A 24,397-nucleotide genomic window follows, 5' to 3' on the forward strand; every position below is an offset into this window, starting at 1 on the left:
TGTATATAAACTGATAATCTGTACCTTTTAATTAACATTTAATGTAATTATTGACATGGTTAGATTTAAATCTGCCATCTTGTTATATGTTTTCTGTTTGTTCCATTGTTCTTCATTCCTTGTTTCCTCTTTCTGTGTCTTCTTTTGGACTATTATTTAAGAAGATTTTTTTAAAATAAACTACTTTTTCAGTTCAGTTCAGTTCAGTCGCTCAGTCGTGTCTGACTCTCTGCGACCCCATGAATCGCAGCACGCCAGGCCTCCCTGTCCATCACCAACTCCCAGAGTTCACTCAGACTCACGTCCATCGAGTCAGCGATGCCATCCAGCCATCTCATCCTCGGTCGTCCCCTTCTCCTCCTGCCCCCAATCCCTCCCAGCATCAGAGTCTTTTCCAATGAGTCAAATCTTCGCATGAGGTGCAGTATTAAGTTCATAGAAAGAACAGAGCAAAGTACAAAGTTCACAGATATCCCCTGCCCCACAGTACACACAGCCTCCACCACTATCAACACACACAGTGTGGGGCTTTTTTGTTACAATTTGCTACAGCTGAAGAACCTACATTGACACACAATTATCACCAAAAGCTCATACTTTACTTTTCCCTCTTGGTGTTGTCCATTCAGTGGGTTTTAACAAATGTATAGCAATATATATCTACTATTATAATACTATACAAAATAGTTGCACTGCTCTAAAAATCCTTACTGTTCCATCTATTAATCCCATCTGCCAACCTTGGCCAACCACTGATTTTTTTACCATCTCCACAGTTTTGCCTTTTCCAGAATGTGATTATGCAGTATGTGGTCTCTTCAGATTGGCTGCTTTCACTTAGTAATATGCCTTTCACGTTCCTTCTTTTCATGGTTTGATAGCTCATTTATTTTTAGTGCCAAGTAATAGTCCGTTGTCTGGGTGTGCCACAGTTTATTTGTCCGGTCTCCTACTAAAAGTCATCTTGGCTGCTTCCAAGCTTTGGCAATATGAACAATGCTGCCATAAAAATCCATACGCAGGTGTTTGCATAGACATGTTTTCCAACTTGTCTGGGTAAACACTAAGGAGCACAATATCAGATCACATGATAAAAGTATGCTTAGTTTTACAAGAAACTGCCAAACTGTCTTTTTAGAGAGAGTACAGTTTCACATCCCCACCAACCATCAGCGCTGGGTGTTGTCACTGTTTTAGACTCTGGCCATTTTACTGTATGTGGTAGTAAGTACTTCACTGTTGTTTTCATTTCCTCAGTGATGTATGACATAGAGCATATTTTCATGTACTTTTTTGAAAATCTGCATATTTTCTTTGGGGAGTTGTCTTTTGCCCTTTTTTAATCTGATTTTTCATTTTCTTATTGCTGCATTTTGAGTTTTTTTGTATACTTTGATTAACAGTCCTTCACCAGATACGTCTTTTGCAAACAGTTTCTCCCAGACTCTGGTTTCTCCTCTCATTCTCTTGACAGTGTCTTCAGCAGAGGAGAATGTTTTCAGTTTAACAAGGCCCAGTTTATGGATTCTTTCTTTCACAGTTGTGCCTTTGCTGCTGTATCTAAAAACTCATCACCTTACCCAAGGTCATCTAGGGTTCCCCCTACAGCATCTTCTGGAAATTTCACAATTTTGCGTTTTACACTGAGGTCCACAATCCGCTTGGAGTTAGTCTTTGTGAAGCCCATATGGTCTGTGCTCGATACTTTGTGCACGTGGATGTCCAGTTGTTCTGGCACCACTTGTTGAAATGATCGTCTTTTCTCCATTGTATCGCCTTTGCTCCTTTGTCAGAGATCAGTTGACTGTATTTATGTAGGTCTTTTTCTTGGCTCTCTATCCCATTCCATTGATCTATTCATCTGTTCTTTTGCCAATACTGTGCTGTCTCAATTACTGTAACTATGCAGTAATTTCATGAAGTATCAGTCTTCCAACTTTGTTCTTCTCTTTCAATTGGCTATTCTGGATCTTTTGCACTTCCACATAAACTTTAGGTTGTTGACAAAATAACTTGATGAGATTTTGATTGGGATCATTTTGAGTCTACAACTCTAGACAGAAGAGCTGATATCTTGACAATATTGAGTCTTCCTATCCATCAAAATGAAATATCTTTCCACTAATTTACCTCTTTTTCTATGTCTTTCATCAGAGCTTTATAGTTTTCCTCACATAAATCACATAAATATTTTTGTGATTTATTCTCAAGAATTTAATTTTTAGGGTGCTAATGTAAATAATATTGTGTTTTCTTCTTAAAATTAAGATTATTACTAATATATAAACAACTGAGCTTTGTATATTGACTTTGTATCTTGCAACCTTGCAACAATTGTATTTTAATTGCAGGAGCTTTTTGTTGATTCTTTGGAATTTTTTACATAGATTATCATTTTATCTTCAAAAATTGAGAGTTTTATTTCTTCCTTCCCAGTCTGAATACCTTTTATTTCCTTTTGTCTTATTGCATTAGCTAGGATGGGCTTCCCTTGTGGCTCAGCTGGTAAAGAATCTGCCCGCAATGTTGGAGACCTGGATTTGAATCCTTGGTTGGGATGACCCCCTGGAGAAGGGAAAGGCTACCCACTCCAGTATTCTAGCCTGGAGAATTCCATGGATTCTATAGTCCATAGGGTCCCAAAGAGTTAGACACGGCTGAGCAACTTTCACTTTTCACTTTTCCAGTACAATGTGGAAAAGGAATAATGAGAGGGGGCATCCTTGTCCTGTTACTATAATTATAATTTAAATGATTCCATTTAATATCCTTGGTTGGCTTATTAGCCATAACTCTTTGTTTTATTATTTTATAACAAAAGATTTGCAAAATACAGTCTACCTTCAAATAATATTATACCATTTAACACATCATATAATGACCTCAGTTCAGTTCAGTCTCTCAGTCGTGTCCGACTCTTTGCAACCCCACGAATCACAGCACACCAGGCCTCCCTGTTCATCACCGACTCCCAGAGTTCACTCAAACTCACGTCCATCCAGTTGGTGATGCCATCCAGCCATCTCATTCTCTGTCATCCCCTTTTCCTCCTGCCCCCAATCCCTCCCAGCATCAGAGTCTTTTCCAATGAGTCAACTGTTCGCATGAGGTGGCCAAAGTATTGGAGTCTCAGCTTCAGCATCAGTCCTTCCAAAGAAATCCCAGGACCAATCTCCTTCAGAATGGACTGGTTGGATCTCCTTGCAGTCCAAGGGACTCTCAAGGGTCTTCTCCAATACCACAGTTCAAAAGCATCAATTCTTCGGCGCTCACCTTTCTTCACAGTCCAACTCTTACATCCATACATGACTACTGGATAAACCATAGCCTTGACTAGACCTAGAGACAATATATATCCATTTTCCCCTCCCTGGCCTTTGTGCTATTGCCATACATTTTACTTCTGCAAATGCTATAAACCTTTCAATACCTTGTTATTATTTTTGCTTTCCAAACTCAATTATTTTAAAGAACTTTTTAACAATAAAGACTTTTTTTATATCTATATTTACCATTTCTACTACCCTTTGTTCCTTTGATTTCCATCTCGTATCATTCTTCTCCCTGTAGAAATTCCTTTAACATTTCTGGTTGTGGAGGTCTGCTGGTCATGAATTCCTTCAGTTTTTATATGCCTGGAAAAGCTATTTTTGAATTATCTGCAAAAGTTATTTTTTAAAAACATTTTTGCTAGACGTTGACAAATTTTTCTTTCAGCATTTCAAAGATTTTGCTCTGTGGTCTTGTGTCTCATTGTCCCTGACATTCATCTTCTTTCATTCTTTGTTGCTCAATATGTAACGTGTCTTCTTTTTTTCCCTTTCTGGTAGCTTTTAAGATTTTATCTTTATCTCTGGTTTTGAGCAATTTGTTTTTTGCTGTAATTATTTACGATTGTTTTACGTGGGGTTCATTAAACTTCTTGGGCCTGTGGCATTATAGTATTCATCAAGTTTGGCAATTTTCAACCATGACTTTTTAAATGTTTTTGCTGTTTCTCCCTCTTCTCTCCTTCAGAGTCTCTATTTACATGTATATTGGGCTGCTTGAAGTTGTACAACTTACCGATGTTCTTAAATTTTTTTAAATTTCTTTCTCCCTGATTCATTTGGCATCATTTCTATTGCTAGACCTTCAGGTTTATTGCTCTTTTATACTGTGGTATCTAATCTGTTAATCTCATCCAGTGTATTTATCTTTTCTGTTTTTAATATTTTTTCATTTACTTTATTTTTGGCTTTTTGCCATAACTTCATGACAAATAGATGGGGAAACAATGGAAACAGTGACAGACTTTATTTTCTTGGGCTCCAAAAACACTTTGGACAGTGACTGCAGCCATGAAATTAAAAGACGCTTGCTCCTTGGAAGAAAAGCTATGACAAACCTAAACAGTGTATAAAGAGCAGAGACATCACTCTGCCGACAAAAGTCTGTCTAGTCAAAGCTATGGTTTTTCCAGTAGTCATGTATGGATGTGAGAGTTAGACCATAAAGAAAAATGAGTGCCAGATAATTGATGCTTTTGAACTGTGGTGTTGGAAAAGACTCTTGGGAGTCCCTTGGACTGCAAGGAGGTCAAACCAGTCAATCCTAAAGGAAATAAGTCCTGAATATTCTTTGGAAGGACTGATGCTGAAGCTGAAGCGCAATACTTTGGCCACCTGCTGTGAAGAGCTGACTCATCGGAAAGGATCCTGATGCTGGGGAAGCTTGAGGGCAGTAGCAGAAGGGGACGACAGAGGACAAGGTGGTCGGATGGCATCACCGACTCGATGGACATGAGTTTGAGCAAGCTCCAGGAGATGGTGAAGGACAGGGAAGCCTGGCGTGCTGCAGTCCATGGGTTTGCAAAGAGTCAGATAAGACTGAACTACTGAACAACAACAGTTTTGGCTTCACTGTGTCTTCATTGCTTTGCATGGGCTTTTCTCTAGTTGCAATGAGCGGGGGCTTCTCTCTGTGAAGCTCTCTCCGGTTCTCTCCCGGCTCTCTTCTGCAGATTCTAGCCACCTTGTCCTCCCTAGGCTCTCCACCTCTGTCTCAATCATCAGGCTCTGCCTGGATTTCTCCTCCCTGCTTTGAAACCTAGACACTCTCCCAGAATTAAGCTGGGAGTAACTGTGGAGCTAACTTCATTTGTTTTCCTTCTCTCAGGGACCACTGTCTTCACAGCTTGATATCCAGTGTTCAAATATTGTTGTTTCATATACTTTGTTTAATTTATTACTCATTTCTGACAGGAAACTAAATCTGCTTACTTTCACTCCATCTTTTCTGTAATTAAAAGTCTATTATGTATTTTTATATGGGCTGTGGGGTGGGGGAAGTATAAAAATGCTATCTTTGAAAACATATTTCCATACATAATAAAAATTCCACCCATTGTAGAGTTTGGTCTTACAAAGGTCAACCTGCTTTAGAAAATCACCTCTTTAACAGAGTGCTCCCAAGTTGCCTTTGTAAAGGCACTCAGTAGCTTGTATAAAGATTGAGAACCTGAATTCAAGTAGCATAAATAATCATTAAGATCATGTACTTCCCTGGTGGCTCAGATTGTAAAGAATCTTCCTGCAATGCAGGAGAGCCAAGTTCAATCCCTGGGTTGGGAAGATCCCCTGGAAAAGGGAATGGCTACCCACTTCAGTATTCTTGCCTGGAGAATTCCAAGGACAGAGTGGGCTAGTCCATGGGGGTCACACACAGTCAGACACAACTGAGCATGAGCATGCAGGCATGCACAGGGATACACAGGGATAACCCTCTAGGGCCTCATGGTATTCAGTAGCTGAGTAAAGATAGCTTCGAAAGTTTCCATGTGCAAGCGCCATTCACACATAGTAAGGCAGAGGAGAATCTGAGGTGTCAGGCAAGGTACAACTCTGCATTTATGCTGCAGCTCTGACCGCTTATTTATTAAGGAGCTACTTGATTAAAAATATAGTTCCTGTGTATAACCGCAGCTTCCCAGCAACTAGCTATTTTACATGTGGTGGTATATATATGTTAGTGTTACTCTCTAAGTTCATCCCACCCTTTCCTTCCCCTGCTGTGTGCACAAGTCCTGTCTCTATGTCTATTCAGCGCTCTGTGATGACCTAGAGGGGTGGGATGAGGATGGGGAGGAAAGCTTAAGAGGGAGGGAATATGTATATACCTAACAGCCAATTCACATTGTTGTACAGCAGAAACAAACATTGCCAAGTAATTATCCTATTAAAAAAAAGGAAACACATAGTTCCTATTTGCATTTGAAAGGGCAATCTAGTGTATTGTATAATGTATATGGTTAACATATGAATTTACCATCTTTGGAGTTGAACAGATCTGGGTTCAAATCCCACCTCTGCCACAGCTAAGTGGCTTCCCAATAAGACTCTCTCTGAAGATCAGTTGCAGCCACTTGTAAAATGATGCAATACTCTCTATTGCAGTATTTTGTTGTGAGAAATGTTCAAGTATGATTTCTGGCACATCATATTCACTTAGTAAATATAGCTATAATTAAAGTTATGCTAGCTATCTGAGGATGAAACAATGATCATAGGAAGAAGATAGAAAGGTGGGACCTCTTCTTACTTGTCAAGATGAAAACATGTCGTACTCTAAGATGGAATCCATCCAATCCAGTCCCAAACATTTTTTTTAGGAGGGGAAAAAAAGGAAACTAAGAAAATCTCATGTGTACTCCAAAATTGTCAGAAATATCAGTATCTCAAGATCTCAAGTGAGAATGGCTATTTTGGCTTTGACTGAAGAGTTCTTTGTTGTTGTTGTTGTTGTTTAGTCCCTGAGTCATGTCCAGCTGTTTTGCAACCCCATGGATTGTAGCCCACTAGGCTCTTCTGTCCATGGGATTCTCCAGGCAAGAATACTGGAGTGGCTTGCCATTTCCTTCTCCAGGGGATCTTCCCAGCGCAGGATCGAACCTACATTTCCTGCATTGGCAGGCAGGTTCATTATCTCTGAGCCACCAGGGAAGCCCCGTTCTTTAGAGGGTAGCTTTTGCAGACACAATAGTGCTCCCAACACCCGGCCCTGGGAGTCACTCAGGGCTGAGTACTACCTGTCCACTGTGTATCATGAAGGCCTGATATGAAAGGCAACTGCATGCTCCTTCCTCCAGAGACCTTGGCTTGAGCTCAAGAGAAAACATGGAGGAGCTAATAGCAGACCTGGCAAAGGAGCTGCTGGGATCTGCTGGAACAGGGCCACCTCACAGAGGCTTGTCTCCAGGCCTGCAAGGTGTCCCAGCAGATGAAACCTGATCCTTTCCCTCTCAGGCTGCCGTGATTGCAGGCGGCCCTGTTTATCCGTACTGCTCTGCAGAGCAGAGGATCAGTCTGTTTTCAAATTTTTCAGAGAGTAGACCACTCCTGCTTTAAAACAGCAACCTTTCCTTTAAACCAGAACAGTCCATCTCAGGGTAGAAACAACTGTGTAATGTGCTGGAATTCTCCACGGGACTCTCCAGCCATCCACCAAAAGGACAATTACCGGTTAACTTAAAAAATGCGTAAAATATTTCATTTCTGTACATGGAGATGGCAGGTTTTCCCCTCTGTTGAGACCTTATATTTAAAGTGCGGATCATTAAAGTCCACAGGGTTAGATGCCCAAGTTTCTCATCACACCTCCATGCACCGATTTCAACTCCTTGCCTTCTTTGTTGCTTCTACTGGCTCCTCAGTCATCTTTCTCCTTTTTCTCTCTTTTCTCTTCTTCAATACTTTTTACTGTAGTAAAATACTCTGAACATAAAATTTACCATCTTAAGTGCATTACCATTTTCAAGTGCACAGGTCAATCGTGTTAAATACATTCACATTGCTGTGCAACCATGCCATCACCCATCCCAGAACTTTTCATCTTGTAAGATGGAAACTCTACACCCGCTAAGCAACAGCTTCTGATTCCCTCTCTCCTCAGCCCCTGGTGACCACCACAATACTTTCGGTCTCTATGAACTTGACTTCTCCATGTATTTCGCATACCCCCTTCTCTTTAAGTCACATCCATACTCTTTCCTTTTTACTTATAAATCCAATGCAGTTCCCATTCTCTCCTCTAAAAACAGAATCTTCTTAATCTCTTCTCTCAATGTTGTTGTTTAGTTGTTAAGTCGTGTCCAACTCTTTGCAACTCCATGGACTGTAGCCCACCAGGCTCCTCTGTCCAGGACATTTCCCAGGCCAAACCACTGGAATGGGTTGCCGTTTCTTTCTCTATGGGATCTTCCAGACCCAGGAATCAAACATGCTCCTCCTACATTGCCGGCAGATTCTTCACCACTGAGCTACCAGGGAAGCCCGCTTTCCCTTGACTAGGCTACTTCAAATTCAGTGGTTGTCTGCAGCTCTTAAAGGTTTTTTAAACTGTAACTAATTGGATAGTGTAAGAAGAATGCCCCAAAGTACAGCTGTGTGTACTATAAAAATAAAATTTCCTCTCCTGTCCCTCATCCAATCCCAGATTTCCACATTTTTGCTAACCATTGTTAACACTTTGCTGTGTATTTGTCTAGAAATGTTCTCTGTTTCCAAGGCATTTAGAGTATTGCATTCTGGTTAACAGTAGACACTCTGGAGCCTGGATGCCTGGGTTTGAATTCTGACTTTGCCACTTAGCTGAGCAACCTTGAGCAAGTTACTTAACTTCTCCATACTTTGATTTCTTCATATAAAATTGAGCTAATATTAGTCTCCATTTTATAGGAATATTTGGAAGATTAAGTTGATAAATGTTAAGCACTTTGAACAATGCCTTGTGTATAATAAGCGTTTTTATTATCATTATTATATGTATGTTTTTCCCTTTGTTACATAGAGGAGTACACCATGCATATCGTCCTGCAAGCTTATTTCACCTAACGAACACACCAAGAGTAACTTTCAGTATTAATACAATCTCATTTGTTGTAATGACAGCATATTGTCCCACAGGATGGTTGCAAGAGTTGAAGTTGTTTTTAAATTCAGAGTACAAGAGAGAATAGCATAGAAACTTATACATTTCCATGTGTAAAACAGATAGCAAGTGGGAGTCTGCTGTGTGACACAGGGAGCTCAACCCTGGGTTCTGTGACAACCTGGAGGGGTGGGGTGGGGAAGGAGATCAGGGGTGTTTCAAGAGGGAGGAGACATATATATACCTGTGGCTGACTCACGATGATGTATGGCAGAAACCAGCACAATATTGTAAAGCAATTCTCTTCCAATAAAAATTAAAAAAAAAAAAAACCTATAGAGTACACAACCACATTCCACAGAATATGTCCCAAGATGACAGTCTTGGGGTGTGGGGATGACATATAGAACTGGGCTTTGCTTTTCTCAGTGCTGAGTTCCTCAAGGGCAGGGCTGGTTTCCTTCTGAGATCAGAGAGCTGGTAATGGCACTGTCTCACTCAGAGAGGTTTGGCTTTCACAGTTGCTATTCTTATTGATCAAATCTTATAAGTGTGTCTCTCCAAACATGGCCTTCTGGCAGACCCTTAGAAAGAAAGTCATCTCCTTCCCACCCCTCCCCATGACCTGGAGTGGGAAGGACTGAGCCCTTGGGGAAATGTTATGTAAAACCTGGCAGGAAGGGAGCATTTGAGAGCACATGAGTGATGTGAGGATAAAATAAATAAACTTTATTGCGAGTGTGTATGTGTGTATTTGTGAGTATGTGTGTGCGTGTAACAGCATGTGTAGCCTTGATATCATGACTTCCCTTCCTCTCCACCCCTATTTATTCTCCCATGATTTTCTGCTCATCTTATGTTGGGGAACCAGAGTATACAGACAATGAGTCGTCTAGTCCTGTAGCTAGAACAAAAACACAACATAGCTGTCAGGAAACCAAGAGGCATGTACATGAGGGAAACACACTGCTCACAGGAAATTAGTATAATGTCCAGCTCTAAGGGGGCTTCCCTCGTGGCTCAGTTGGTAAAGAATCCGCCTGCAATGTGGGAGACCAGGGTTCGATCCCTGGGCTGGGAAGATTCCCTTGGAGAAGGGAAAGGCTACTCACTCCAGTATTCTGGCCTGGAGAATTCCATGGACTGGGGTCACAGAGTCAGACACGACCGAGCGACTTTCACTTTCACGCCCAGCTCTAAGGACTGCATTTGGGAGCCTGGCTCAGTTACCTATCAGCTTCATGATTTAACTTTTCTGTGCCATGGCTTCCTCATTTTTAAAAGTGACAAAGATAATAATACCTATTTTATAGAGTCACGTCAAGGATTAAATGAATTAAATTGGTAAAGACTCACGCCAGTGCCTGGCACAGCATGGAATGTCAACTATTATCCTATGTGTCAATGTATTCTTCTACCCTCATCTCTAAGCCCCAATTTCCTATAGTGTGAATTCCTTAAAGTCCATCTATTTGAAGAGAAATCACATAAAAACTACAAAGGTTTAGCAGAAGAAATAGTTTATCATTTTAGAATTTTTTTCCCAAAGAAAGGGTCAGATCCCATTTCAGGAAACATCTGATTAGATCCTATAAAGCAGTAGGCACAGAAATACCTCTGGACTTTTGAAATCAGATGGGCATTTATTCAACACATTCCTGTACAGGGTAGTTTACAAAATTAAGCTAACACAGCAAAAGGACCCAGCATTGCAGGCGCTTAACCACCTAAAGCAGTCATCAGAGGTGACTTCATGTTCAGGTGAATGTAGAGTGTTTCATGTTCCTTGTTTTACTGAAAGTCATTATTCACATATTCACTGAAGCCTCATGCTAATGAGAGCTGGCAAATCCCGCTCAGGATATGTTTCTTGTTTTCTAAACTTTAGGATATGGGACTGACTAGCATTTTTCTCTCCAGACCAATGTGTCCTGTGGGGTGTCTTCAAAAGAGGAGAACCAAAACAGAATAAAAAAGGATGCTGGCCACTGAGCTCTAGAAACCCAGCTGCCTCCTCCCAGCTTCTGGACACACAACAGTGTCATTGTGTACGGAGAAAAAAATTGAACTGGAGCTTTCCTGCAAGCATTTTTGAACTTGGACCTCCAGTGCATAGCTTAGCAGCCAGCTCCCGGCCCAGGCACCCCCTCCTTTTCTCCCCTCTCCTTTCCATCTTTGCAAGAGAATTTAGTTCCATTTAAGTCCAGGGGACATGGCAAAAACACACTCGAAACGCCACTTCCATTTTTGGCAATGGGATCCTTCAAACAGTGAGAAACAGCCCTTCAGCTCGCTGGCCCTTTCGATTCTGTACCTCTTACACTAGTTTCCTCTGCTCACTTCAGAGAGAAGGGATGGATCTAATGAGCTGGGGTTCATTTTTTCAATTGCTTTCTCAGAAAAAAGATACCAGCAAAAAGAACAGTCACTGATTCTTAACGCTGGAAGGGTGTTAGCTAGCTACCAATCAATTCCCACGTTCTTCAGAGGAGGAAACTGAGGCCAAAGAGGTTAACAACCCGGGCAGCACTTTGAGCAGTAGCTCCCAGACAAGCCATCTTAGGACACGGGAGATGCTGAAAGCCACGCCCTCATGCCCCCCATTTACTTGCATTACTAACTTCCTATCAACACTTATTGGTAAATTGTTACATACTGAGTCCTGTGCTCAGGAGGAGGCAAAAGTTTACCCTGCAGGAGTTAATGGTTTTACAGAAAACAAAAAAATTCTGCAAAGCAATTATCTTTCAATTAAAAAATAAATAAATTTTTTAAAATCTCCTTTTCTTTAAATTCACTTCCTCTCTCTCTCTTTCCTGTCAATAAAATAATAAATCACTCTTTTGGTCCCTTTGGTTCAAATTTTTAGAGTCATAGTTATTCATTAAATATTCCATCTTTGTTTCAGTGGACATTTGCCATCTCCTGCCTTGAGCCCAGCACTGTCCCTTTCCACTGGGATACCTTCTTTTTCTCTCTGTTCCTTCTGTTATCACCCCAATCCAGGTTTTTCCACCTTCCAATTTGCAAGAACTACCCGGCTACCACCAGGCCACCCTCTGTCTCCAGAACATCAAGTCTGATGAATTTTCCAAATTTTCCTTAAACAGTCACTTGTTAACTCATCTTTCTGCTCCTCAACCTACAGTTGCTTGCTTCCTATTGTCAATCAATTCTCGTCCAAATTCTCCCCCCTGGTTTTCAAATCTTCCTATAATCACCTTATCTACCCAAATTTATTTCCCCTTCATTCTCGCCTAACTCTTATTTTCTTTAGCAAAATTTCACTCTTTGTTCCAGACCTGGGGTCAAGTATCATCTGCTCTCTGAAAAGTTCCTCTTCCGAAGCATCACAGCAATCACTCCCTCTTAGACCTCCCTAGGCGCTCACCTCTAGTACAAGACCACTCAGATTGCTGCATGGTTATTTGTTCCTCAGCTATCTCCTTACCTGGACTCGGGGCTCTTTGAACACAGGGCTCATCCTTTTGATATCCTGGTTCCAGTGTCCAGCAGAACAAAGGCGCTCAATAAATGCCGTGAATACAATGAATGAATAGCTCCTAGAGCAGCACTGAGTTCACTGCAGGTGCTCAGTGAAGACTTGCTGAGTACTTGAAGGTAACCTGACGTCAGAGCTCAACACCCAGTGATTCAGGCAGGGATGTAAATGGCAATTATGACATCAAAACTATGTTCATAAGAGTATTATTGTTTAAAGGGAAACTTCCCTTTTGGGGGAACCTGGGCCAAAGAGGCTCAAGGTTCAACAGCATTTTTAAAACTGTTCCCAGGACAAGCTGTTTTGGGACATAGGAGAGTTCTCCTTTCAAGGGGAAGGTTCCCTTTCTGACACATTATTTTAAAGAATTAAAAAGGTGGGAGTCTGAACTCACTCATTAATGCTAAAGAATAAAAATATTATGTTTCCAAAGGAAACAATCTCTCTTCATCAAGTCTAAGAAAAACATATTTAATTTGAAATTAATACATTTTAAGAAAAAGTAAAACAATACAGTTAGCAACATGAGACAACATGAGGGGTATGATAACTTGGATGAGAATAGATGTGGTCTTTTTCACTGAGCCCCTTTAATAGCTATATATTTACTCAAGAGGGTGTTTATTATTCAAGATGTTATCCCCATGCCCTTACTACCAGAATGGCCCTCTTACTATTTTCTTTACTTTCCTTAAATATCTAAGCATTTAAAATCATCAATGACTTGTTTGCTGTTGGTTAGCTCATACAGCGTTTTCACAACTTTTTAAAGTTTATTTTTATTTTTGGCTGCACTGGGTCTTCATTGCTGTGTATGGGCTCTCTCTAGTTGTCACGAGCGAGGGCTACTCTTCACTGTGGTAGTCTAGTATTACTTCACAGTTTGTCCTAAAGGCACGGGCTTCTGCTTGTGTTGGTTCTCCTGTTGCAGAGCACGGGCTCTAGGCACACAGGCCTCTGTAGTTGCAGTGCATGGGCTTGGTAGTTGTGACTCTGGGGCTCTAGAGATCGGGCTCTATAGTTGTGGCACATGGATTTAGTTGCTCTGTGGTATGTGGGATCTTCCCGGACCAGGTATGGAATGGGTGTCTCCAGCATTTGCAAGTGCATTCTTATCCACTGTGCCACCAAGGAAATCCTTTCACAGTGTTTAAGAAAATGATTGAATCAGAAAATTTAGCATATCGGGATGATACCATGGATGATGCCAGCCATTAAAAATACACTTCCCATGATAAGCAGAAGACTAGAGCAAGGTCACTGGAAAATTTAATTTGTTCTTCTCGAATAGTTCTTGTATCAGACATTATCAAATACATATTATGGACACGATGCTGTGCAGAAAACCAAGCAGTACCTAAGCAACTCCTTGCTGTCAGGTTGACCAAATACAGAAGGAGGATTTGAGTTGGGAAGTTCATTACTTACACCCTTCATGCATCTACAGAAATTGCAAGGTCTTTCCATTACCAGGCTCATTGTTTGGATCCACCTCACGTCTGTGTGCGACTGACTCTAACGAGGCTGTGAGAAGGAGGTTCTCAGTGAGGATGTCTTTCTGTCCCTGGGACTGCTGGGTCAGCCTGCTCCCAGCACCTGGCCCTGCAGCACCTACTACTGCTTCATATTTGTTCTAAATGCCCTGGCTCATTTCTGATCCCAGGAACCAAGCTCACTGCATCTTCTTTGGGTTTGGAACTATACTATCTACAAAATAATGGTGAAGCTGAAGCTCCACTACTTTGGCCGCCCTGTGTGAAGAGCCATCTCATTTGAAAAGACTCTGATGCTGGGAAAGATTGAAGGCAGGAGGAGAAGGAGGCGACAAAGCACAAGATGGTCCAACTCAAAGGACATGAGTTTGAGCAAACTCCAAGAGACAGTGAAGGACAGGGAAGCCTGGCGTGCTGCAGTCCATGAAGCCACAAAGAGCTGGACGCAACTTAGTGACTGAACAACAATAACAATCTATAAAATAATTGCAGCATCTACAGTCACTGAAATGCATTTGGAGAAACCTTCTCAAGAGCTAAAGAACTGAAGTTTAATTTTAAAAATTTAAAAAAAAAACAACATTTTTTTTCATCCAAATGCACTGGAGAATTAAAAAAAGAAAACTTCCCAGGACCTCTGGCTTTCCTCCAGCAAAGGACTACCACACCATAGAGGAATTGGATTTTTGCCTATTTGCCTTTGGAATGACTTGAAATTTATATTCTTTTCAAACAGATGCCCTGCATGATGACTTGGCAACAGGAACATTTTCCCAGTCTATGGTACAGAAGTCATGTGATAATCAAATTCCCTTGCCAGAGTCTATATATTCTGCACGCTAGTGGGCCTGATCCTCAAGGCCAGTGCTGAAGGGTTCCTCCCACGCGAGGCTCTCTTTCAGTGCTATCCCACTCTCAGCAGCAGACCCTTGCCCTTAAGACACAAAATTCCCTTCAGTTCTGTTAAATTACTTTTAACAGATGTTATCTATGTGCCAAAAATTGTATTTAGCCACTGGAAGTTATACAAAAGAAGATGATCTGGTCTCTGAGCTTGAAGAGCTTATAAACAATTGCTATATAACACAATGTCTTAACCAAACAACACAGAACACTGTGGGTAGAGGGCACTGGAACTCAGAGGAGAGAATCATAACCCAACATGAGGGCCTGGGAATTACTTCTTAGAGAAGATGACATATAAGCTGACATTCTTAAAGGAAGAATTAGGGGGTGCCAATAACCCACTCCAGTACTCTTGCCTGGAAAATCCCAGGGACGGAGGTGCCTTGTGGGCTGCTGTCTATGGGGTCGCACAGAGTCGGACACGACTGAAGCCACTTAGCAATCATGAAAGGGTGTTCTTGGCAGAGAAACAAGTATAAGCAGAGGACAGCAGTATAAAGAGAATGGGCTGTGATAAGACACACACATAGTTAGGCATTCATTGAGAAGTTATAAAATAACTACAAAATGGAAGATGGGACAGAAATGAGACAAAAGGGAGGGACAATTTACAGAAGAGAAGATATGGAGAACCTTGGATGCCCTGTTAAAGAGTTCAGACTTTATTCAGTACCTAATGGGTACCCATTGGTGGGTCTTGTTTTGTTTATATAGGGTGTTGTTTGATTGAATAGTATTTTTAATTTATCTTCTAATGTTTTATTGTCACTAAAATTAGTAATCATCATTTTTAAAAAACACTAGAACAAAAACTCCAAATAGACAAAGTAATCATGAAAAAAAAATTTTGGAGGTGTCACACTTCTTGATTTCCAAACTTAATACAAAGCTATAGGTATCAAAACACTGAAATACTGGCATAAAAACAGACATACAGGTCAAGGGGATGGAACAGAAAGTCTAGCAATAAACCCTCACATATAGGGTCAAATGAAAGGTTGTGGAGACCATTCAATACAAAGGACCATATTGTTAGCAAATGGTGATGGAAAAAACTAGTAGACAATCTGCCTACCAATGCAGGAGATGCAGGAGACCCAGGTTTGATCCCTGGGTCAGAAAGATCCCCTGGAATAGGAAATGGCAACCCACGCCAGTATTCTTGCCTGGAAAATTCCATGGACGGGGAGCCTGGCAGGCTACAATCCATGGGGCCACAAAGAGTCGGACATGACTGAATGACTACACACACACACACACACTTACCTTACACTATAATATTAATTCAAAATGGATCAAAGATTTAAACATAAAACTATGAAAACTAAAACTATGAAACTCTTAGAAGAAAACCTAGGGAAAAAGCTCATGACATTGGATTTAGCAATGATTTCTTGAATATGACACAAAGGCATAGGCAATAAAGTAAAAAATGCCTAAATTGTACTACATCAAATTTAAAACTTTTGTGCATCAAAGGGCACTGTCAACAGAGTAAAAAGGCAACCCATGAAACTGGAGAAAATTTTTGCAAATTATATATCTGATAGGAGGTTAATACATAAATATATAAAGAATTCCTACAACTCAGCAACGTAAAAACAAACAACCAAATTTAAAAATGAGTAAATTGAATTGAATAAACATTTCTCCAGAAAGATATGCAAATGGCCAATAAGCACATAAAAAGATGCTTAACACCACTAATCGTTAGGGAAATGCAAGTCAAAACCAAAGTAAGATACAACTTCATATCCAGTAAGATGGCTATTACCAAAACAAAACAAGCAAACAAATGAAGAAATCAGAAAATAGCAAATGTTGGTGAGGATACAGAGAAATTAGAACCCTTGTGTATCGCTTCTAGGATTGTGAAAAACAGTATGATAATTCCTCAAAAGACTAAAAATAGAATTACCACTTCTGGGTATATCCCCCCAAAAGAACTGAAAGCAAAGATTCAGGCAAATATTTGTACACTCATATTCATAGCAACATTACTTACATTAGCCAAAAGATAGAAGCAACCCAAAGGTCCATCAACAAACAAATGGTGTGCATACAATGGAATAGTATTTAGCCCTTAAAAAGGAGATTCTGATACATGCTGCAGTTTGCTGAACCTTGAGGATATTCTGCTGAATGAAATAGGCAGTCACAAAAAGACAAATATTATATAGTTTCACTGATGTGAAACACCGAGAGTAATCAATAGTCAAATTCTTAGAAACAGAAAGTAGAATGGCGGTTGCCAGGAGGTAGGCAGAGGAAGGAACAGGGAGTTGGTGTTGAATGGATATGGAGTTTCAGTTTGGAAAGATGAAAAAAATGTGGACATGGATGGTGGTAAGAGTTTCACAACAATGTAAGTGTATTACTGAACTTCATACTAAAAGTGGGTAATATAGTAAATTTTATTTAACCTTTACCTGAGAAAAAGCCCCTAGAAACACAGAAAAGCTAGAAAGCTACTCAGGGACTTCTATAGTGGTCTAATAGTTAAGAATCCACTTGCCAGTGCAGGAGACATGGGTTTGATTCCTGGTCCGGGAAGATTCCACATGCCACGGGGCAGCTAAGCCCATGCACCCAAACTACTGAGCCCATGCTCTGCAGCAAGAAAAGCCACCACAACGAGAAGCCCATGCACCACAAAAAAGAGTAGTCCTGCTTGCTGCAACTAGAGAAAGCCTGTGTGCCTCAGTGAAGACCCAGTGCAGCCAAAAATAAATAAAGAAAAATTTAAACTCAGCCATATCTCTTTTCTAAAAAATAGTTATTCATAACCTTACACAATATTCCCTATCTCCAGTACCAAATATAACACTTGAGTAATGAATGGGAGAATACCTGAAGTGTTTCAATTTGAGTCTGAGGTAGTTTCCTCCAACTGTAGAAAGGAGGATGGCTTTAAGCAGGACAAAATGAAAGGCAGAGAGAGAGGTTAGGTAGTGAAATAAGGCAAAAGATAAGGAAAGCTTGAACTAGGGGAGTGCTAGTTAACTGCTGAAGAAGAACAGACATATTAGAAACATACTTAGGACCTGAAGAGTGAGCAAGAGCTGATGAATGACCAGTGATGAGGATGGAGACGAAGACATCCAAGTACCCAGTTTCAGGAATTTACTGACTAGGGCACCATTACTTAAGACTGCATACACAGAAAAACATAAACTATAATTTAATTAGAAAATTTTTTTAAATTAAAATGTAATATAATTTAATTAGAACTTGAAATATTTGAAAGAAAAATTTGATAACTGGGAATGCGATTGTGGTGGTTTGTAATTTGTTAAGTTGGTTGAAATAACTATTTCCCAGAACTCTCTTCCCTGTATGTTTCTGGTTAGGGTAGCCCACTGGGACATGTTGTACAAGCACTGGAAGGTGGAGGGGAAGCAGAAGCCATAATGCTTGGATGCACGAAAGGTTGGTGCAGGAGGCACTGATGGAGCTCACGCACATTTTCCCTTATCTGGGGGCTCAGGAGGAGCTGGCACCCTTTGTCGTGGCTCTAAACACTCACCTGACTGAGCAGTCAAAAAGCTGAAGGAAGATCCAGGAGGAGGCGGAGCACCTGCAGGACTGGATGCTGCCCTGAGCTGGGGAGATGAGCACCCAGGAAAGAGCCTAAGAGGTGTAAGACTCTGAGAAAAGAACAGCCTCACAGAGGCCGAGGAAATGGATACATCAAGACGCTGGGAGCAACTACAGCAAACCTGGCTCAACTGAGCTGGAGAATTTGGTTAAGTCAGACTTGAAATAGACAGGAACAAGGCCAATGCCTTCAAAAGAAACACCTGATGGGGAGAAGCAAGATGTGAATTTTTATGAAGTCTAGTCCCAGAGCAGGGCTTCCCAGGTGGCGCTAGCGATATAGAATCCACTTGCCAGTGCAGGAGATATAAAGAGACGTGGGTTCCTTCCTGGGTGGGGAAGATCCCCTAGAGGAGGGCATAGCAACCCAATTCAGTAGTCTTGCCTGGAGAATCCCATGGACAGAGGAGCCTGGCGGACACAATCCACAGGGTTGCAAAGAGTTGGATATGACTGAAGCAACTTAGCATGCGCACACACAGTTACCAGAGTATGGTCATTCTGTTAGCATTCCTGTCTTTATATTTTTAAATCTAGTTTATTGGAGTATAGTTGATTTATAATGCTGTGTTAATTTCTGCTGTACAGCAAAATGATTCAATTATACACATATGTATGTGTATATACATATATAGTATATATATGTATATATATGCTATATATATATAATATGTATATATACTTTTTTCATATTCTTTTCCATTATGGTTTATCATGGGATATTGAATACAGTTCCTGGTGCTATACAGTAGGACCTTGTTGTTTATCCGTTGTATAGTAGCCTACTAGGCTCCTCTGTCCATGGGATTTTCCAGGCAACAGTACTCGATTGGGTTGCTATTTCCTTCTCCAGGGAATCTTCCCGACCCAGGGATTGAACCTAGGTCTCCCACATTGTAGACAGACACTTTACCATCTGAGCCACCAGGGAAGTCCTCATATAATAGTTTACTTATGCTAATTTCAACTCCCCACTTCCATCCCTCCCCCTCCCTCTGCAACTGCAAATTTGTTTTCTATATCTGTTTCTCCTTCATTTGTGTCATATTTTAGATTTCACATATAGGTGATATCATATGATATTTTGTTTTCACAGTCTCTAGTTTTTCCCATGTTGCTGCAAATGACATTATCTCATTCTTTTTATGGCTGAGTAGTATTACATTGTGTGTATGTGTATATATATATATATATATATATATATATATATATATATCTCACAACTTTTTCATCCATTCATCTGTCAATGGACATTTAGGTTGCTTCAATGTGTTGGCTATTCTGATTAGTGCAATAGTGAACATTGCAGCATTCACTTTTTCTTTCTTTTCTTTCTTTTTTTTTTTTTTTAAATTTTACTTTACAATACTGTATTGGTTTTGCCATACATCAACATGAATCCACCACGGGTGTACATGAGTTCCCAATCCTGAACCCCCCTCCCACCTCTCTCCCTATACCATCTCTCTGGGGCATCCCAGTGCCCCAGCCCCAAGCATCCTGTATCCTGCATCGAAACACTGGTTTAACCTGGGGACGATGCAGGAGTTAGGTACGGGAGAAGTGGCTGTGCAGCTCCTTCCTCCCACAGGAGTGGAGAGAACCAGGCTGGGGGAGAGGCAGCAGCCTCAGGGAGCTGCCTGGTGGCCTCTCTTTATTTGATGAAGTGCCAGGCACAGTCATTGAGAGAGGAAGTGTGGAGAGTTTGAAGGGAGAAGTGAAGTTAGGGAACAGTCCCCTGGGCATGGGAGAATTTAATCTAAAGCAGTGCAGACTTCATGCAGCGCAGCCATATCAATGTCCTTTCATCTGTGGTTTCCAGTGTGAAGGAAGCGTTTCTCTTATGCTCGACTTCACAATACTGGGAGTGTTTGACCATATCAAGACCAGTTCCTAGATTCAAAATTTATTATGAATGGTTTTCTTTTTCAGTAACTATGGATAATGAAAGAACAGAAGAGATTTTCCTGGTCTCTAGAATCTCTGAAACCATCATTCGAAATTCCTAATTCTCTGAACACTCACACAGAAAAACTAACCAGACCTGTGTTGATTCAACAGTATTGACTCCCACAGTATCTTACCAAAGTATTACTTGCAGATGTCTGTTTATTTCACTTGTTCTAGGAGACCTGCAACCAGCTCTGCTGAAGTGCCAGATGAGTAACTATGTCTGTCTATTCCTTCACAAACTCAGTTTCCTCCTGATAGAAGAAAACATAAGAAGTATAATTTGGAATGTGTTGGGAAACTGAAATCAAAAGTCTATTTGCAGATTTCTTCTGTTGGATTATAATATCTGAAACAACTCTAAAGAAATTCTTTCTGCGAAATACACACACACACACACACACACACACACACACACACACACAGAGCAGAGGGTTAAGAATTTTTTGGTAACCCAACTGTGAAATGGAGTTTTTATGGGTATTTTTTACTGATGAACCAAAAAAGAGCAAACTAAAGTTGTTCTGTGTGAACTCAGATGTATGTATATCATTAAAATTACAATCAGAGAAGAACTTGAGTTTGAAAGAAAAACTGAAGAATTTCATTTCTGAGGAGATTCACTGCTTAGAGGGAAAAATTCTGTGTCTGGTCTCCCTGTTTACGGTCTCCCATTCATTCAACTCACAGCAACTGAAGTGATAGAAATATAATCGGATAACATCACTCTTCCACTTCAAACTCACACTGGAGAGTGTTCCCCCAAAATGTCAACACAATCATTTCTCAATGTGTCAATGCTTTGAGGAAATTAAAAGTAATTTTCCTTCTTTGAAAGACCAGTCCCTACCTTGAAGAAGAGCAAGGGAAAAGTTGTAGCACAAGTTGGAAAACTTCATATTAAAATAGAATTAACCTATCCCTGTATTTATCTTGCTAACTTACAGTGAGCCATTTTTGGAGTTGCTGGGGTTGTGTTTGTTTTAAAGCATCTGGCCTCCTCAAAGAGAGAGGAAGACAGAGACAGATAAAGTAGGCTACGATCTGCAAGGGAAGTGCCCTTTTCTTGGAGAGGGCTTTATTCTCTCAACATCTACGACATCCTATGCTGAAGATTGCTTAGTCTAATGTCTGGCCCCGAACTCTCATTAGACATCTCTCAGAGGTCGCAGTCTCTAACCGCAGTTGAGTCTCGAATTTAAAGCCAACATGTTTAAAGTCAAATTTGCTGTTTGTCCTCAAAACTAAATCTCCTTTTCTAACTTATTCATCTCTATCAAAGATTTATTCTCTTAATTACCCAGACTTGAAACCTGAAGAGGATTCACTCACCTTTGATTCATTCTTTCTAAAAAATTGCAATCAAATGGACATGACATAAAATTTATTTTTTGAGTTTTCAAGTGTATAACTCAGTAATTTTCAGTATATTCACAATGTTGTATAACCATTACCACTAATTCCAGAACATTTCCATCTCCCTAAAAAGAAACCCCATACTTTTCAATACCCTCTTCTCCCTACCACTCCCTAATGGGGAAACTACTAATCTACGTTCTGTCTCCATGGATTTGACAATTCTGAACATTTCTATAAATGAAATGATAGAATATGTGACCTTCTGTATATGAATTCTTTCACTGAGCATTGTTTTCAAGGTTCATCCACATTGAAGCAGTATTTCATTTCCTTTTTTATGACTGAACAATGTTCCATTATATGGATATACCATATTTTCTTTATTTCTATTGTACTGACCATCACCACTATCCATCTCCAGAACTTTTCTCACCTTCTAAAACTGAAATTTCATATCCACTAAACAATAATTCCCCATTCTTCTTCCCCCTCAGTCACTGGCAACCACTATTCTACTTTTAGACTCTATGGATTTGACTGTTCTAGGTACCTCAAGCAAGTGACGTGAAAGTGATGTGAACGTGAAGTCACTCATTCGTGCCCGACTCGTAGCGACCCCATGGACTACAACCTACCAGGCTCCTCCATCCATGGGATTTTCCAGGCAAGAGTACTGGAGTGGGGTGCCATTGCCTTCTCCATAGAATTTGCACTTGCATGACTGCCTTATTTCACACAGCATAATGTCTTTAAAATTCACCCTGTTGTAATGTATCAGGATTTCTTCCTTTTAAAGACATGTATACGTACAATATTCCATTGTGTGTATATACCATACACTGTTAATCTGTTTATCTGTCAATGGGCACTTGAGTTGCTTTTACCTTTGGGCTATTGTGAATAATGCTATGAATATGGGTATACAATGTCTATCTGAGTTCCTACTTACAATTCCTTTGGCTCTATACCCAGAAGCTGGATCATATGATAATTCTATTTTTTAATTTTGAGGGGAACCACTGTATCATTTTCCATAACTGTTGAGCAGTTTTACATTCCCACCAGCAGTGCACAAGAGATCCAGTTTTTCTACATCTTCACTAACACTTATTTTCCATTTTTTGGTTTTAGTTATCTTTTTTGCTAGTAGTCATACTAGCAAATGAGGGGTTTGAAGTGGAATGATGCCACCTTAACAACGATTTATTCCTGATTGTTTTATTCTTTCTGATGGCATTATAAATGAAATTGTTTTCTTAATCTGATTTTTGGATTGTTTATTGTTAGTGTATAGAAACACAAGTTTTTATATGTTAATTTCATATCTTTCAACTTTGCTGCTCATTCACGAGCTCTAATTGTGTGTGTGCATGTGTGTATGCTTGCGTGTGTGTGTGCACATGTGCACATTTTAAAGAAAACCTAAAGGGTTTTTTATGTTTAAATTGTATCCAGATCATATCAGCTGTGAATAAATATAGTTTTAGTAATACTTCTTTCTTTTCCAAATTCAATGTCTTCTATTTCTTTTGGTTCCTAAATGCCCTGTCTAGAACTTCCCATACAGTGTTGAGGGTGATCATTTTTGTCTTTTTTCCCGATTTTAAGGGGAAAGATTTCAGCCTTTCACCGTTTAAGTTTGATATTAGCTATGAATTTTTCATAGGTACCTTTATCAGACTGAGGAATTTCCCTTCTATTTCTGATTTTCTTAAGTGTTATTATGGTGAAAGATTATTGGATTTTGTCAAATTTTTTTTCTATGTTTATTAAAATTATCTTGTTTTTACTGCATTGATTTTTATATATTAAACCAATTTTTCATTTCTGGGATAAATCCTACTTGGTCATGTTTTATAGTATTGTCATATGCTGTTGAGTTCAGTTTTCTGTATTCAATTGAGAATTTTTACATCTATGTTTGAAAGGAATAATGATATGCAGTTTTTTCTTCTGATGTTTTTGTCTGATTTTGATATCATGGTAATACTGTCCTCTTGAACAAGTTAGGAAGTATTGCTGCACTTTATTTTTTTCAAAGTATCTGTGTTGGATTGGTGCTAATTCTTTAAGCACTTGATAGAAGTAACTAGTGAAGCTGTCTGATACTATGTGTTTCTTTGTTGGAAGTTTTTTGATTACTGACTCAATCTCTACTTTTTACAGATCTGTTCAGATTTTCCATTTCTTCTTCAGTCAGTTTTGGTAGTTGACATGCTTCTATAAATTTCTCCATTTCACCTAGCTTGTCTAATTTGTTGGCATACAGTTGTTCATAGAATTCTCTTATAATTCTCATATCTCTAAGGTCAGTGATAAGGTGCTTATTTTTATTTCTGATTTTAGTAATTTGAGCCTTCTCCCTATTTTTCTGGTTAGTCTAGATAAAGGTTTGCAATTTTCTTACTCTTTTTAATATGAACTTTTGGTTTTGTTGATTTCCTCTTTCATTTTTTTTCTATTCTCTATTTTATTTATTTCCACTCTGATCTTTATTATTTCCTTCCTTCTTCTTGATTTAGGCTTAGTTTGCTCTTCTCTAATTTCCTAAGATGGAAGATTGTTATTAACTTGAGGTCTTTCTTCTTTCTTACTGAAGGTAAGGTTTTTACAACATGAATTTTCCTCTGAGCATTTCTCTAACATTCTCTATATCCCATAAGTTTTACTATGTTGTGTTTTT

The 24,397-nt window shown here is 39.8% G+C and overlaps 1 long non-coding RNA gene across 1 annotated transcript in view; it reads left to right on the forward strand.

Moving 5' to 3' along the window:
- The window catches only part of LOC138445814 (uncharacterized), a 32,084-nt gene extending 9,105 nt beyond the window's left edge, over positions 1 to 22,979 (forward strand). Inside the window, exon 2 of the long non-coding RNA XR_011259006.1 lies at positions 22,261 to 22,979. This is a non-coding gene — a long non-coding RNA (uncharacterized lncRNA). The remainder of the gene's footprint in view (positions 1 to 22,260) is intronic.
- Positions 22,980 to 24,397: the final 1,418 nt, after the last annotated feature.

This window comes from Ovis canadensis, chromosome 1, assembly GCF_042477335.2.
Source record: "Ovis canadensis isolate MfBH-ARS-UI-01 breed Bighorn chromosome 1, ARS-UI_OviCan_v2, whole genome shotgun sequence".
In the NCBI taxonomy this organism is placed as follows: Eukaryota; Metazoa; Chordata; class Mammalia; order Artiodactyla; family Bovidae; genus Ovis; species Ovis canadensis.